A 12,563-nucleotide genomic window follows, 5' to 3' on the forward strand; every position below is an offset into this window, starting at 1 on the left:
TACATCAATGTTTGAAGAGAAACCTACAGCATCGCAATGGTGTCTTCCGATCATTACTTGATATTCATGCATCACTGGCCTGTTTTGGCTGAATAAGTGATCAGATTTCATTATTGTAGCTACCACTAAGGAAAGGAAATTGGGTTGATTTTGTTAGCCTTAATTAGCATTACAGAGTCCCAGCTTTTCAGTACTCAGCCAAAGCGTAAGTGTAGCCTACAACCTGTACTGACAAATGAAGTGCTGGCATGACAGCTGTTATAGCGATGGGCCAGTAACTGAAAGGTCGCTAGTTCGACTCCCAGAGCCGACAAGGTGAACAATTTGCCCTTGAGCAAGGCATTTAATCCTAATTGTTCCAGCGTCAGAGTTGATAATGGCAGACCCTGGCCATGACACCACTCTCTGGTGTCTCCAGGAGAGTTGGGATATGCAAAAAACAAATGACTAATTCACAGATGCGTATTAATACACACGTGTACATGTGTGAAATAAGACATATTAGCACCCGACAAATTATGATTTATGTACATTTTCGGTGCTGCTCGAGCCCAATCTAGTCACTGCTGCAAAACAGAGCGTTGATATTTTGGGGATAATCTCAATCGCGTTCTCCTCGCCTCTTTCTGAAAACCCATTGGAGGAGAAGGTCAGAGGGGAGGACGCTCTGCCTTTCTCATCCAATGGAGTTTGAGAAGCAGGGGAGGAGAGAGAAAGCGAGAAGTATTCAATTTAGTTTCTCCCTTGCACGTGAACGGGAAGGTGCGTGCATCGTGAACATGCAGAAAAATGGAGACGTGATATTCATGTTCAAATGCGATTCATGTTCAAATGATTTGCAGAAAGATAATCAATTCGAGACAATTGATGTCAGGTCAGAACCGACTACCCTATTAATACATACACATGGTTATTTTCATGATATCACTCATGAATACAGCAACAATGTTGCGATAGAGACAGTGAGGAACAATATTGCGTTCATTGAATGAATGCCTCATGTAATCGACAGAGTAGTGGTGTCTCAAGGGCAAATAATATACAGTAGCCTAATAATCACTATGCAAATTGCTTCACAGACAGTGAAATTCACTACTTTTGTCAAGTAATTTTAACATTGATGAAGATTATAGCAATGCTTGCAAGTTGCAACAAGACAAACTGCTTTTTTTCTAGATAGAAGTTCATGTGGATATCTTGATTTGACTTTTGAACTTGGTCTTACGTGCTATGACACAATCAACACAGAGGCTGAGATGTCTGCAGCAGAAATTGAGGCCTGTGTCTACTCCTATTGTTCACTTGAAGAGGAAGAGATATGCCAGTACTATGGCAGTTCCGGCTCTGATCATCCCACTGAACCACATCCAGACATTGACATGTTATGGTACACATTAATATTAAAAGTATATCCAAAGGTTTCCAGATGTTCCCATGATCCCAGTGTTATTGACCGAATAACATGTAGGCTTCATTTTGTCACAATAACATGTTGACTTCACAAACTATAGAGAGATATACAACTGGATCAATATCCTTTTGGTGAGACATTCTCTCTGGATACTAAATGAGCTATGCAGGGAAAGAGAAGAGACCAATAGTGTATTTTGTTTGGGTTTTTCCCTTCAGATCCTGACCCATGCTCACCTGTTCCTGGATAACTTTATACAGTGAGTACATGACACACACACACAATTTGCAATTCATGTTTTTTTTTCTCTGACCTCTTTTGAACAGACATGGCTTCTTAATTGATTTGAGGAAGGTCTTGGAGCACCTTATGGAGGACAATTATGACTGGCCATCTGTTTACCTCATACTGGGTGAGGCTTTGTCATCCCTGAACTATTGTCAGCTTTGATATACAGTACCCTACCTCAACCAACTGCACAAGGAATATACTGTTAATGAATATGAGTAATAAACTCACTCATCCTTCATGCTTCTCTCACCCTTGCAGCTGCCAATATGTTTGCAATTGCTGCTCTGCTACTTGAGGTGTTTGGATAAGGTGAGACAAGTCTACCCCGACTTTTCAAATAGGAGAGGCTCAGCTATGTGAACTGTCTCACAAAGGTTGATGTGTTGATTCTAGGGAACACTGTCCCCCAGTGCAGGGTGCTGTTTACACCTGGGGCACTTGGGATAAATGACACTTTTTTTCCTGCTGTCACCATTCTATATGATTCTTCAAAATCAACAGGTAAATACCACAAATATGATCTGCACAGATATTGACCTACACTTAATATTCCAGCTTGTGCACCATCTGTGGCCGCAGAGGTCACACTGCCGGTCGGTGCCGGGTTGGTTCCTCTGGGGATCGAGGCAGCAGGCAGGGCGCTCTGGCGTCACCCCAGGTGAGCCGGCACCATTCTCACCCAGAGCCCTCTGTTGCACATATGTTTGTCTATTTTCGGAGTTTTCCCCGCATTCCCAGCATAAGGCGCTCATCGATTCAGGCGTGGCTGGGAACTTTATAGATAGATCGTTCGCCCATAGATTAGGGATCCCCATTGTTCCCATGGCTGTGCCCTTCCCCGTTCACGCCTTAGATAGTCGACCATTAGGGTCAGGTTTGATCAGGGAGGCCACTGCTCCTCTGGGCATGGTGACGCAGGGGGGTCACAAGGAGAGAATTAGTCTCTTCCTGATTGACTCTCCTGCGTTTCCCGTGGTGCTAGGCCTACCCTGGTTAGTTTGTCATGACCCCACTGTTTCTTGGCCACAGAGGGCTCTCACGGGGTGGTCGCGGGAGTGCTCGGGGAGGTGTTTAGGGGTTTCCGTTGGTGCTACTACGGTGGAAAGTCTAGACCAGGTCTCCACCGTGCGCATTCCCCCTAAATATGCCGATTTGGCTCTCGCCTTCTCTAAAAACTAAATGACTACCCCATCGACGGGGCGATTGTGCGATAAATCTCCTGTTAGACGCTGCATTTCCCAGGAGTCACGTGTATTCCCTCTCACAGACGGAGACGGAGGCTATATGTCTCTGACCCATTTATTTTATTATTCTGTTGACGGTGGATTATGGTTATTAAACACAACCGTTGTAAATCAGTTTCCGCTCTCCTGCACCTGACTTCTCTGCCGCCAGTAGCATCACATTACATCTACTGTGGCTTGGTTTCGGTCTCTCCCCGTTCTCTCTCGCGGTGTGCCACCGTGCTCCTTTTATTTGGCCTCCATGGCTGTTTGGCACTTTCCTCTAATTACCTCCACTTTGAGCTGTTCGTGTCGGGGTGTCCAGCTCCCGTATTCCCAGCAAAGGGAGCCAACGTCGCCTCACGTACCTCCCCTCTATTACCATCCCCCGGGGTAGACCTCCTGGGATACCACATGAGGAATGGTCCATGGTTTATTGCTGCCAAAGGAGGGTCAACCAGTTATTAAATGCAAGGGTTCACATACTTTTCCCACCCTGCACTGTGAATTTTTACACGGTGTGTTCAATAAAGACATGAAAACATATAATTTTTTGTGTGTTTAAGCAGACTGTGTTTGTCTATTGTTATGACTTAGATGAAGATCAGATCAAATTTTATGACCAATATATGCAGAAATCCAGGTAATTCCAAAGGGTTCACATATTTTTTCTTGCCACTGTAGCTTTGTGCGAATTTGCACCTCAACTTGGTTGACCCTGTCTGGTCAGACTGTTTGACCGTCTACCCATCAGGAGGAACATACTTATCTCTCTGGTCCTACACTGTTCTTGGGCTCAAGCTTAATTCTATCCAAGAAACCAACAGTTAGTGTCGTCAGGGGTCGGTTTCATATCCAGGGATATCAGTTCGAACCAGTTTGTTTTTTACTTTCTAGTGTTACTGGGTACAGTAATTACTGATGGTTGGTTTGATGCTGTTACCACTGATTGTGGGTAGTGGAGGGTGAAGAGAATTATTCTCTGGTTCAAATTAAATTAAATCAAATTTTATTGGTCACATAGACATGTTTAGCAGATGTTATTGTGGGTGTCGCGAAATGCTTGTGTTTCTAGCTCCAACAATGCAGTAATATCAAACAAGTAATATCTAAAACTTTCACAACAATACACATAATAGAAACAATACAATACACACAAATGTAAAGGAAATGGAATTAAGAATATCTAAATATTTGGACGAGCATTGTTGGTGCAGCATAGATTAAAATACAGTAGAATAGATACAGTATATACATATGAGATGAGTAATGTCCACTCCGAATACCTCTTCTCCACCGGCGGTGTTTGGGGTTTGAACAGTTGTATTCCTGCTCGTAATGCTGGTAATGCTGGTGAGTTACCGCCGCTCTGATATCCAAAAGTTATTTCCGTCTGTATGTAATAACACAAAAACGTTTCTGGGCTAATAATGTAAGAAATAACACATAAAAAACTAAAAACCACAAAGTTTGAATTCTTGTTGTGGTAAACATCTGTATTCTGCTCCCAACTGGCACAGCGGTCTAAGGCACTGCATCTCAGTGCTAGAGGCATCACTACAGATCCTGGTTTGATTCCAGGCTGTATCACAACCAGCCGTGATTGCGAGTCCCATAGGGTGGCGCACAATTGGCCCAGTGTCGTCCGGGTTAGAGTTTGGCTGGGGTAGGCCGTCATTGTAAATAAGAATTTGTTCTTAACTGACTTGCCTAGTTAAAAGAGTATATATACGTTTTCCAGGGACTGACAAGTGTATATTACATGAAACAAACGAACACATAGAACACCTGAATATTAAAGGTGAGAACAATTCTTCTTTCTTGGCGTACACAATATCTGCCTGTCTAGTTGAAGACAAATAACACATAGACAGTTAATGATATTGACTTTGCTCTGTGTCAGACCTTTACTTCTTCCTCCTGGCACCCACTCTATGCTACCAGTGAGACTTCCCCTTGACCCCCAGGGTCCAAATCAACGTCCTTTGTGAGAGGCTGGTAAAAATGGTGAGATGAGGGCCACACTATTATCCACCCTCTTAATTTTTGCCTCTTCTTTCAGGTGGTGATCGTGCAGCAGGTGATATGTTTATGTATTAAATGCATGTGTTTGTACTGTGATTGAATAACTGTGATCCTCAACACAGGGGCCCCACAAGTATGTGTGCTCAGCCCCCTCTTGAACTCCCTGTTCAACCATGACTGCGTGGCCAAGCACACCTCCAACTCAATTATCAAGTTTGCAGAGGACACAACGGTAGTAGGCCTGATTACCAACAATGACGAGACATGCGCAATAGCGCCTCTTCAACCTCAGGAGGCTGAAGAAATTCACCCTGGCCCCTAAGACTCTCACAAACTTTTACAGATGCACTATGAAGAGCATCCTGTCAGGCTGTATCACTGTCTGATACGGCAACTGCACCACCCGCAACCGCAGGGCTCTCCAGAGGGTGGTGTTGTCTGCCCAACGCATCACCGGGGGCACACTGCCTGCTCTCCAGGACACCTACAGCACCCAATGTCACAGAAAGGACAAAAAGATCATCAAGGACATCAACCACCCGAGACACGGCCTGTTCACCCCGCTACCATCCAGAAGGCGAGGTCAGTACAAGTGAATCAAAGCTGGGACAGAGAGACTGAAAAACAGCTTCTATCTCAAGGCCATCAGACTGTTAAATAGTCATCACTAGCCGGCCTCCACCCAGTACCCTGCCCTGAACTTAGACACTGTCACTAGCCGGCTACCACCCGGTTACTCAAACCTGTACCTTGAGGCTGCTGCCCTATGTACATAGACATAGAATCACTGGTCACTTTAATAATGGAACACTGGTCAGTGGTCACTAATAATGTTTACATATTGTTTAACTCATTTCATATGTATACTGTATTCTAGTCAATGTCATCCTATTTAACTATTGCTGTATATACTATACTATCCTATGTATTCTACAGATACACTAAATATTCTATCCACGTACAGTCCATAATGTCTTTAATGTCAATAAATTCCAGCACATATATATATATATTTATACTCCAGATTCCGACATTGCTCATCCTAATATTTATATATTTCTTAATTCCATTCTTTTACTTTTAGATCTGTGTGTATTATTGTGAACTGTTAGATATTACTCAACTGCTGGAGCTAGGAACACAAGCATTTCGCTACAACCGCAATAACATCTGTGTATGTGTATGCAACCAATAGAATTTGATTTGATTTATGTATTAACATTTTGTTTGTTTTGTTGTGCCAGTTATGTCATATCTCTGCCCTTGCACAACTGTCGTCTAGGGATCTTCATCATAATGCTCTTTGAGGTGAGTGACACTGAACTACCATACAGTATAGTTCTATGTGTTCATGCAGTGTGTGTGTGAACAAGCATGTTAACGCCCCCTTCTCTTTCCCTGCACCAGCTCCTGGTAGCTGTTTACCTTGGACACTATTTCAGGGGTAACTATGGCAGTGGGCTGGTGTGGCTGTGCTTGCTACTGGGTCCTTCTCTGGCTATGATTATCTATTTCCACGACCACTACATGAGTCACCATGGCCAACATCCTCCTGGACTGTCCGCTGCTGACTGTTTGTCATGATCACTCACTTATACTGACTTTGGATAGGCTCCAGCACTTTTTGATATCTTTGAAAGACTACTGTCCAGTTTAGCATTTGTCCATTTGTAGGAAGTCATCACAGCCTTCATTTTTATTTTTGTTGAAAGACCAACAAAATCTACACCACAGCTATTCATAATTATTTTTAATTTGAATCTTTGGAGCCTGTGCCCTGTCATATTGTGACTCAATCACACATGAAAGATAGGGCTGCTTATTCACTGTTCACAAGTCACCCAACGTTTACTGTAGGTTTATGGATCATAGCCAACTTTTTTCAGACTACTGGTAACTAACTGCCTGGTGAAAACTATTGCGAAACCACACCATGTTGAGTTCAAGCACAGAATGAATTATACAGTGTAGCTTCCAATTGAATTGTGCTGTTAATTCTTTACTGGGCAACCACACCATGTTGAATTCACACACAGTGTGAACGGAGTGAAATACAGTATATAGCTGAATTGTACTTGATACTTTGGCAAGCTTATAAAGCTATAAGAAATGTGATAGTTGTGGTGTGCTTGCCCTCTTACCGAGATTTCATAAACTGTCAGGACTCTCTAGGAAGATCATTTCTATTGTATTTATATATTGTTTTGACTTTATTTCAGATAGTTTGTGTATTTGTGATTATCTTTCCAGTACTTGTTCTCCTTTTTGTCACATATAGGTTTTCCGATAAAGGGGGGCAAATGTACTTTTAAATAAACATGCATTGTTATCTTTGGTTTATTATAGCGGTCAAATTACTGTACCTGTATTTGCATGTTGTGAACCACAATTTATTGCGCTAGCCTTTTACTGTGAATCACGTGACCACATCATTGAGGTAGGCGGAAATGAAAGTTAACCAGCTAGCGGTACCAGAGGACCACAGCTGAAAAAGGTAATTATGAGAAAATAAACGAAATACGTTGCCAGCAATGTCAAGTAAAACAGGGTTGTAGAAAACATTTCTTCAATAGTACACATTTATCTAACTACGTTTACGAGAAAAGGTGGCTGTCATGTCCTTATGCCCACACAAAGCTGTTGGCTAGCTAGGAGCTATAAGGTTAGCTCACCATCTTCCGTGTTTTGTTTTTTGTGCGCAGAGTATTTAAATATGGAGGCAATGAGCCAATTTGAGTTGTTAATGTGTACAGTTAATCGATGTACATTAAGCTATCAGCAAATAAGATGTCTCACCCTGTGCATCTTACACGCAGTAAATGTTTAGGTTTCCTTTTGTTGGGCTCACACCAAAGATGGTGGATAAATGAAGATAGTCACTCCGTTCGTTTACCATTGAAAATAATTGGTCAAATCAATTTTCATTGGTCACATACACATGTTTAGCAGATGTTATTGCGGGCATAGCGAAATGCTTGTGTTTCTAGCTCCAACAGTGCAGTAATATCTAACAACAATACACACAAATCTAAAGTAATGGAATTAAGAATATATAAATATTTGGATGAGCAATATTGGAGCGGCATAGACTAAAATACAGGAGAATACAGTATATACATATGAGATTAGTTATGCAAACATTATTAATGTGACTAGTGTTCCATTATTAAAGTGGTCAGTGATTTCAAGTCTATGTATATAGGGCAGCAGCCTCTGAGGCGCTAGTGATGGCTATTTAACAGTCTGATGGCCTTGAGATAGAAGCTGTTTTTCAGTCTCTCGGTCCCAGCTTTGATGCACCTGTACTGACCTCGCCTTCTGGATGATAGCTGGGTGAACAGGCAGTGGTTTGGGTGATTGTTATCCTTTTGTCTTTTTGGTCTTCATGTGACATTGGGTGCTGTAGATGTCCTGTAGGGCAGGTAGTTTGCCGCCACCGTCTGGAGAGCCCTGCGGTTGCGGGCAGTGCAGTTGCCGTACCAGGCGGTGATACAGCCCGACAGGATGCTCTCAATTGTGCATCTGTAAAAGTTTGAGGGTTTTAGGTGCCAAGCCAAATTTCTTCAGCCTTCTTCACCACACTGTCTGTGGGTGGACCATTTCAGTTTGTCAGTGATGTGTATGCCGAGGAGCAAGTGGGTCGGATCTGATGGCTAGTTAACGGTTTGTTTTTGGGGTAACGTTTATGCTGGACCGAAAAGGTGTATTGTAGGATGTGATAACACCCAGATATGACTAAACTATTCAAGCTACGACTGTCTCCTATGACTATCTCATAGTGCAGGGGTTCCCTAACATTTTCACTCATGCCTCACGCGTGTGCCTCGTCTATTTCTATGGGCACAAGCACTGTTCATGACACACTGTTCACACCCCTCTTGTTGGCAGAGAGAAAATGTTGCAGGTTTAAAGCTTGTTTCCTGCAATTCTGCACATTTTGTCATTGGGTGCAGAGAAAATGTTGCTGTTTTAAAGCTAATTTTATTGCAATTCAATAAATTTGCCATGTCTAATGTGTATTCATGTGATATTTGAGTGACTCAAACCTTACTACAAAATATATGGGCTAATAAATCTAGCTAAAAATCATTATCTGACATGGGCTAATTAATCTGGGCATTTCTGACAAGTTATAAATAGCTCTCTAAAGTATGCAATGACTGACATGATGAGGAAAACTGATGACACACTACGCAATTTCGAAATTGCACCTTGTGCCAGATTGATAAGTGTTCAATTGGGTTGGGAGCTGGAGACTGAGACGGTCATGGCATAGGTTTTACATAGTTTTCATGCTCATCAAACCATTCAGTGACCACTCGTGCCCTGTGGATGGAAACATTGTCATTCTATGGGGGCAAAGCCATGGTAGTAAACATAAAAAAATGTTATACATGACCCTAGGCATGATGGGATGTTAATTGCTTAATTAAATCCAGAGCCAAACCTGTGTGAAAGCACCCAGTTCAATGTAACATTGCTAGGTTTAGGCTACTACATGTAGGATGGCTGACGTTTTACGTGCTCCTAACAATTGTTTGCAACTTATTTTTGAGCTTATTTTGTACATAGTGTTGCTGCTGCCATCTCTTATGACCGAAAATAACTTCTGGACATTAGAACAGTGATTACTCACCACAAACTGGTAGAAGCTTTTTCCTTTAAAAAGTCCAACGTGAAGGACATACTGCTTTCCCGGGAACAGGCCCAAATCCCTGTTATTTGCCTGAAGAGAAGATGGTGAAAAAGGAGGCGGAGGTCAGGCTGCCTTCTGAGAATCCACAGGCGAGCGAATAAACCCCCACTGCCATCTGTTCTGTTGGCAAACATGCCATCATTGGAAAATAAAATCGATGACCTACGAGCAAGATTAAACTACCAACAGGACATTAAAAACGTAAATATCTTATGTTTCACCGAGTCGAGGCTGAATGACAACATAAACAACATACAGGTGGCGAGTTCTACACTGTATCGGCAGGACAGAACAGCAGCCTCTGGTAAGACAAGGGGTGCGGTCTATGTATATTTGTAAACAACAGCTTGTGAACGATATCTAAGGAAGTCTCAGGTTTTGCTCGCCTGAGGTAGAGTATCTCATGATAAGCTGTAGACCACACTATCTCCCTAGAGAGTTTATCTGTATTTTTCGTAGCTGTCTACATACCACAACAGACCAATGCTGGCACTAAGACCGCACTCAATGAGCTGTATACTGCCATAAGCAAACAGGAAAAGCGCTCCTAGTGGCTGAGGACTTTAATGCAGGTTAACTTGAATCCGTTTTACCAAATTTCCACCAGCATGTTAAATGTGCAACCAGAGGGGAAAAAACTCTAGACCACCTTTACTCCACACACAGAGATGAGTACAAAGCTCTCCCTCCATTTGGCAAATCTGACCATAATTCTATCCTCCTGATTCCTGCTTACAGTGGGAGGGGAAAGTATTTGATCCCCTGCTGATTTTGTACGTTTGCCCACTTACAAAGAAAGGATCAGTCTATAATTTTAATGGTAGGTTTATTTGAACAGTGAGAGACAGAATGATTACCGACGAGACGGTCAGAGACTTGGCCGTGTGGTGCCAGGACAACAACCTCTCCCTCAACGTGATCAAGACAAAGGAGATGATTGTGGACTACAGGAAAAGGAGGACTGAGCACGCCCCCATTCTCATCAACGGGGCTGTAGTGGAGCAGGTTGAGAGCTTCAAGTTCCTTGGTGTCCACATCACCAACAAACTATCATGGTCCAAACTAGGGTTGCACATTTTGGGGAAATTCAGAGGTGGAAACTTTCCGTGGGAATTAATGGAAATACATGCAAATTAATAGTAATATCATTTAAATGTAGTTGTTTTTTGCATTGGATATATTTACCATATAATGTGGAGAGATAAACATAAACGTTGGGCCAGTAACCGAAAGGTTGCTAGATCGAATCCCTGAGCTGACAAGGTAAAAGTCCATTCTGCCCCTGAACAAGGCAGTTAACACACTGTTCCTAGGCCATCATTTTAAATAAGAATTTGTTCTTAACTGACTTGCCTAGTTACAGTTGAAGTCGGAAGTTTATATACACTTAGGTTGGAATCATTAAAACTTGTTTTTCAACCACTCCACAAATTTCTTGTTAACAATCTATAGTTTTGGCAAGTCGGTTAGGACATCTACTTTGTGCATGACACAAGTAATTTTCCAACAATTGTTTACAGATTATTTCACTTATAATTCACTGTATCACAATTCCAGTAGGTCAGAAGTTTACATACACTAAGTTGACTGTGCCTTTAAACAGCTTGGAAAAATTCCAGAAAATGTGATGGCTCTAGAAGCTTTTGATAGGCTAATTGACATAATTTGAGTCAATTGGAGGTGTACCTGTGCATGTATTTCAAGGCTTACCTTCAAACTCAGTGCCTCTTTGCTTGACATCATGGGAAAATCTAAAGAAATCAGCCAAGACCTCCACAAGTCTGGTTCATCCTTGGGAGCAATTTCCAAATGCCTGAAGGTACCACGTTCATCTGTACAAACAATAGTACGCAAGTATAAATACCATGGGACCATGCAGCCGTCATACCGCCCAGGAAGGAGACGCGTTCTGTCTCCTAGAGATGAATGTACTTTGGTGGGAAAAGTGCAAATCAATCCCAGAACAACAGCAAAGGACCTTGTGAAGATGCTGGAGGAAACGAGTACAAAAGTATCTATATCCACAATAAAACCAGTTGTACATCGACATAACGTGAAAGGCCGCTCAGCAAGGAAGAAGCCACTGCTCCAAGACCTCCACACAAAAGCCAGACTATGGTTTGCAACTGCACATGGGGACAAAGATTGTACTATTTGGAGAAATGTCCTCAGGTCTGATGAAACAAAAATAGAACTATTTGGCCATAATGACCATCATTATGTTTGGAGGAAAAAGGGGGATGCTTGCAAGGCGAAGAACACCTCCCATCCATGAAGGATGGGGTTGGCAGCATCATGTTGTGGGGGTGCTTTGCTGCAGGAGGGACTGGTGCACTTCACAAAATAGATGGCATCATGAGGAAGGAAATTGTGGATATATTGAAGCAACATCTCAAGACATAAGTTAGGAAGTTAAAGCTTGGTCGCAAATGGGTCTTCCAAATGGACAATAACCCCAAGCATACTTCCAAAGTTGTGGCAAAACGGCTTAAGGACAACAAAGTCAAGGTATTGGAGTGGCCATCACAAAGCCCTGACCTCAATGCTATAGAAAATTTGTGGGCAGAACTGAAAAAGCGTGTGCGAGCAAGGAGGCCTACAAACCTGACTCAGTTACACCAGCTCTGTCAGGAGGAATGGGCCAAAATTCACCCAACTTATTGTGGGAAGCTTGTGGAAGGCTACCCAAAATGTTTGACCCAAGTTAAACAATTAAGGCAATGCTACCAAATACTAATTGAGTGTGTGTAAACTTCTGACCCACTGGGAATGTGATGAAAGGAATAAAAGCTGAAATAAATCATTCACTCTACTATTATTCTGACATTTCACATTCTTAAAATAAAGTGGTGATCCTAACTCACCTAAGACAGGGAATTTTCACTAGGATTTAAATGTCAGGAATTGTGTGAACCTG

The 12,563-nt window shown here is 42.3% G+C and overlaps 1 protein-coding gene and 2 long non-coding RNA genes across 5 annotated transcripts in view; all 3 read left to right on the forward strand.

Annotated features, from left to right (window-relative positions):
- The first annotated feature begins 805 nt into the window (after nucleotides 1-805).
- Nucleotides 806-2,289, forward strand: LOC115151300 (uncharacterized). The gene is made up of 3 exons (XR_003867261.1): nucleotides 806-1,387; nucleotides 1,738-1,823; nucleotides 1,961-2,289. It is a non-coding gene; the product is annotated as an uncharacterized LOC115151300 (long non-coding RNA).
- A 3,200-nt stretch (nucleotides 2,290-5,489) lies between these two features.
- Nucleotides 5,490-7,285, forward strand: LOC115151877 (uncharacterized). The gene is made up of 3 exons (XR_003867381.1): nucleotides 5,490-5,532; nucleotides 6,195-6,258; nucleotides 6,358-7,285. It is a non-coding gene; the product is annotated as an uncharacterized LOC115151877 (long non-coding RNA).
- An 80-nt stretch (nucleotides 7,286-7,365) lies between these two features.
- LOC115151876 (NEDD4-like E3 ubiquitin-protein ligase WWP2) overlaps nucleotides 7,366-12,563 on the forward strand; it is a 43,847-nt gene continuing 38,649 nt past the window's right edge. For all 3 annotated transcript variants that reach the window (XM_029696191.1, XM_029696193.1, XM_029696192.1), the window contains exon 1: nucleotides 7,366-7,444. The gene's annotated coding sequence lies outside the window, so the exon portion shown is untranslated. The remainder of the gene's footprint in view (nucleotides 7,445-12,563) is intronic.

The sequence above is a fragment of the Salmo trutta genome, chromosome 17, assembly GCF_901001165.1.
Source record: "Salmo trutta chromosome 17, fSalTru1.1, whole genome shotgun sequence".
In the NCBI taxonomy this organism is placed as follows: Eukaryota; Metazoa; Chordata; class Actinopteri; order Salmoniformes; family Salmonidae; genus Salmo; species Salmo trutta.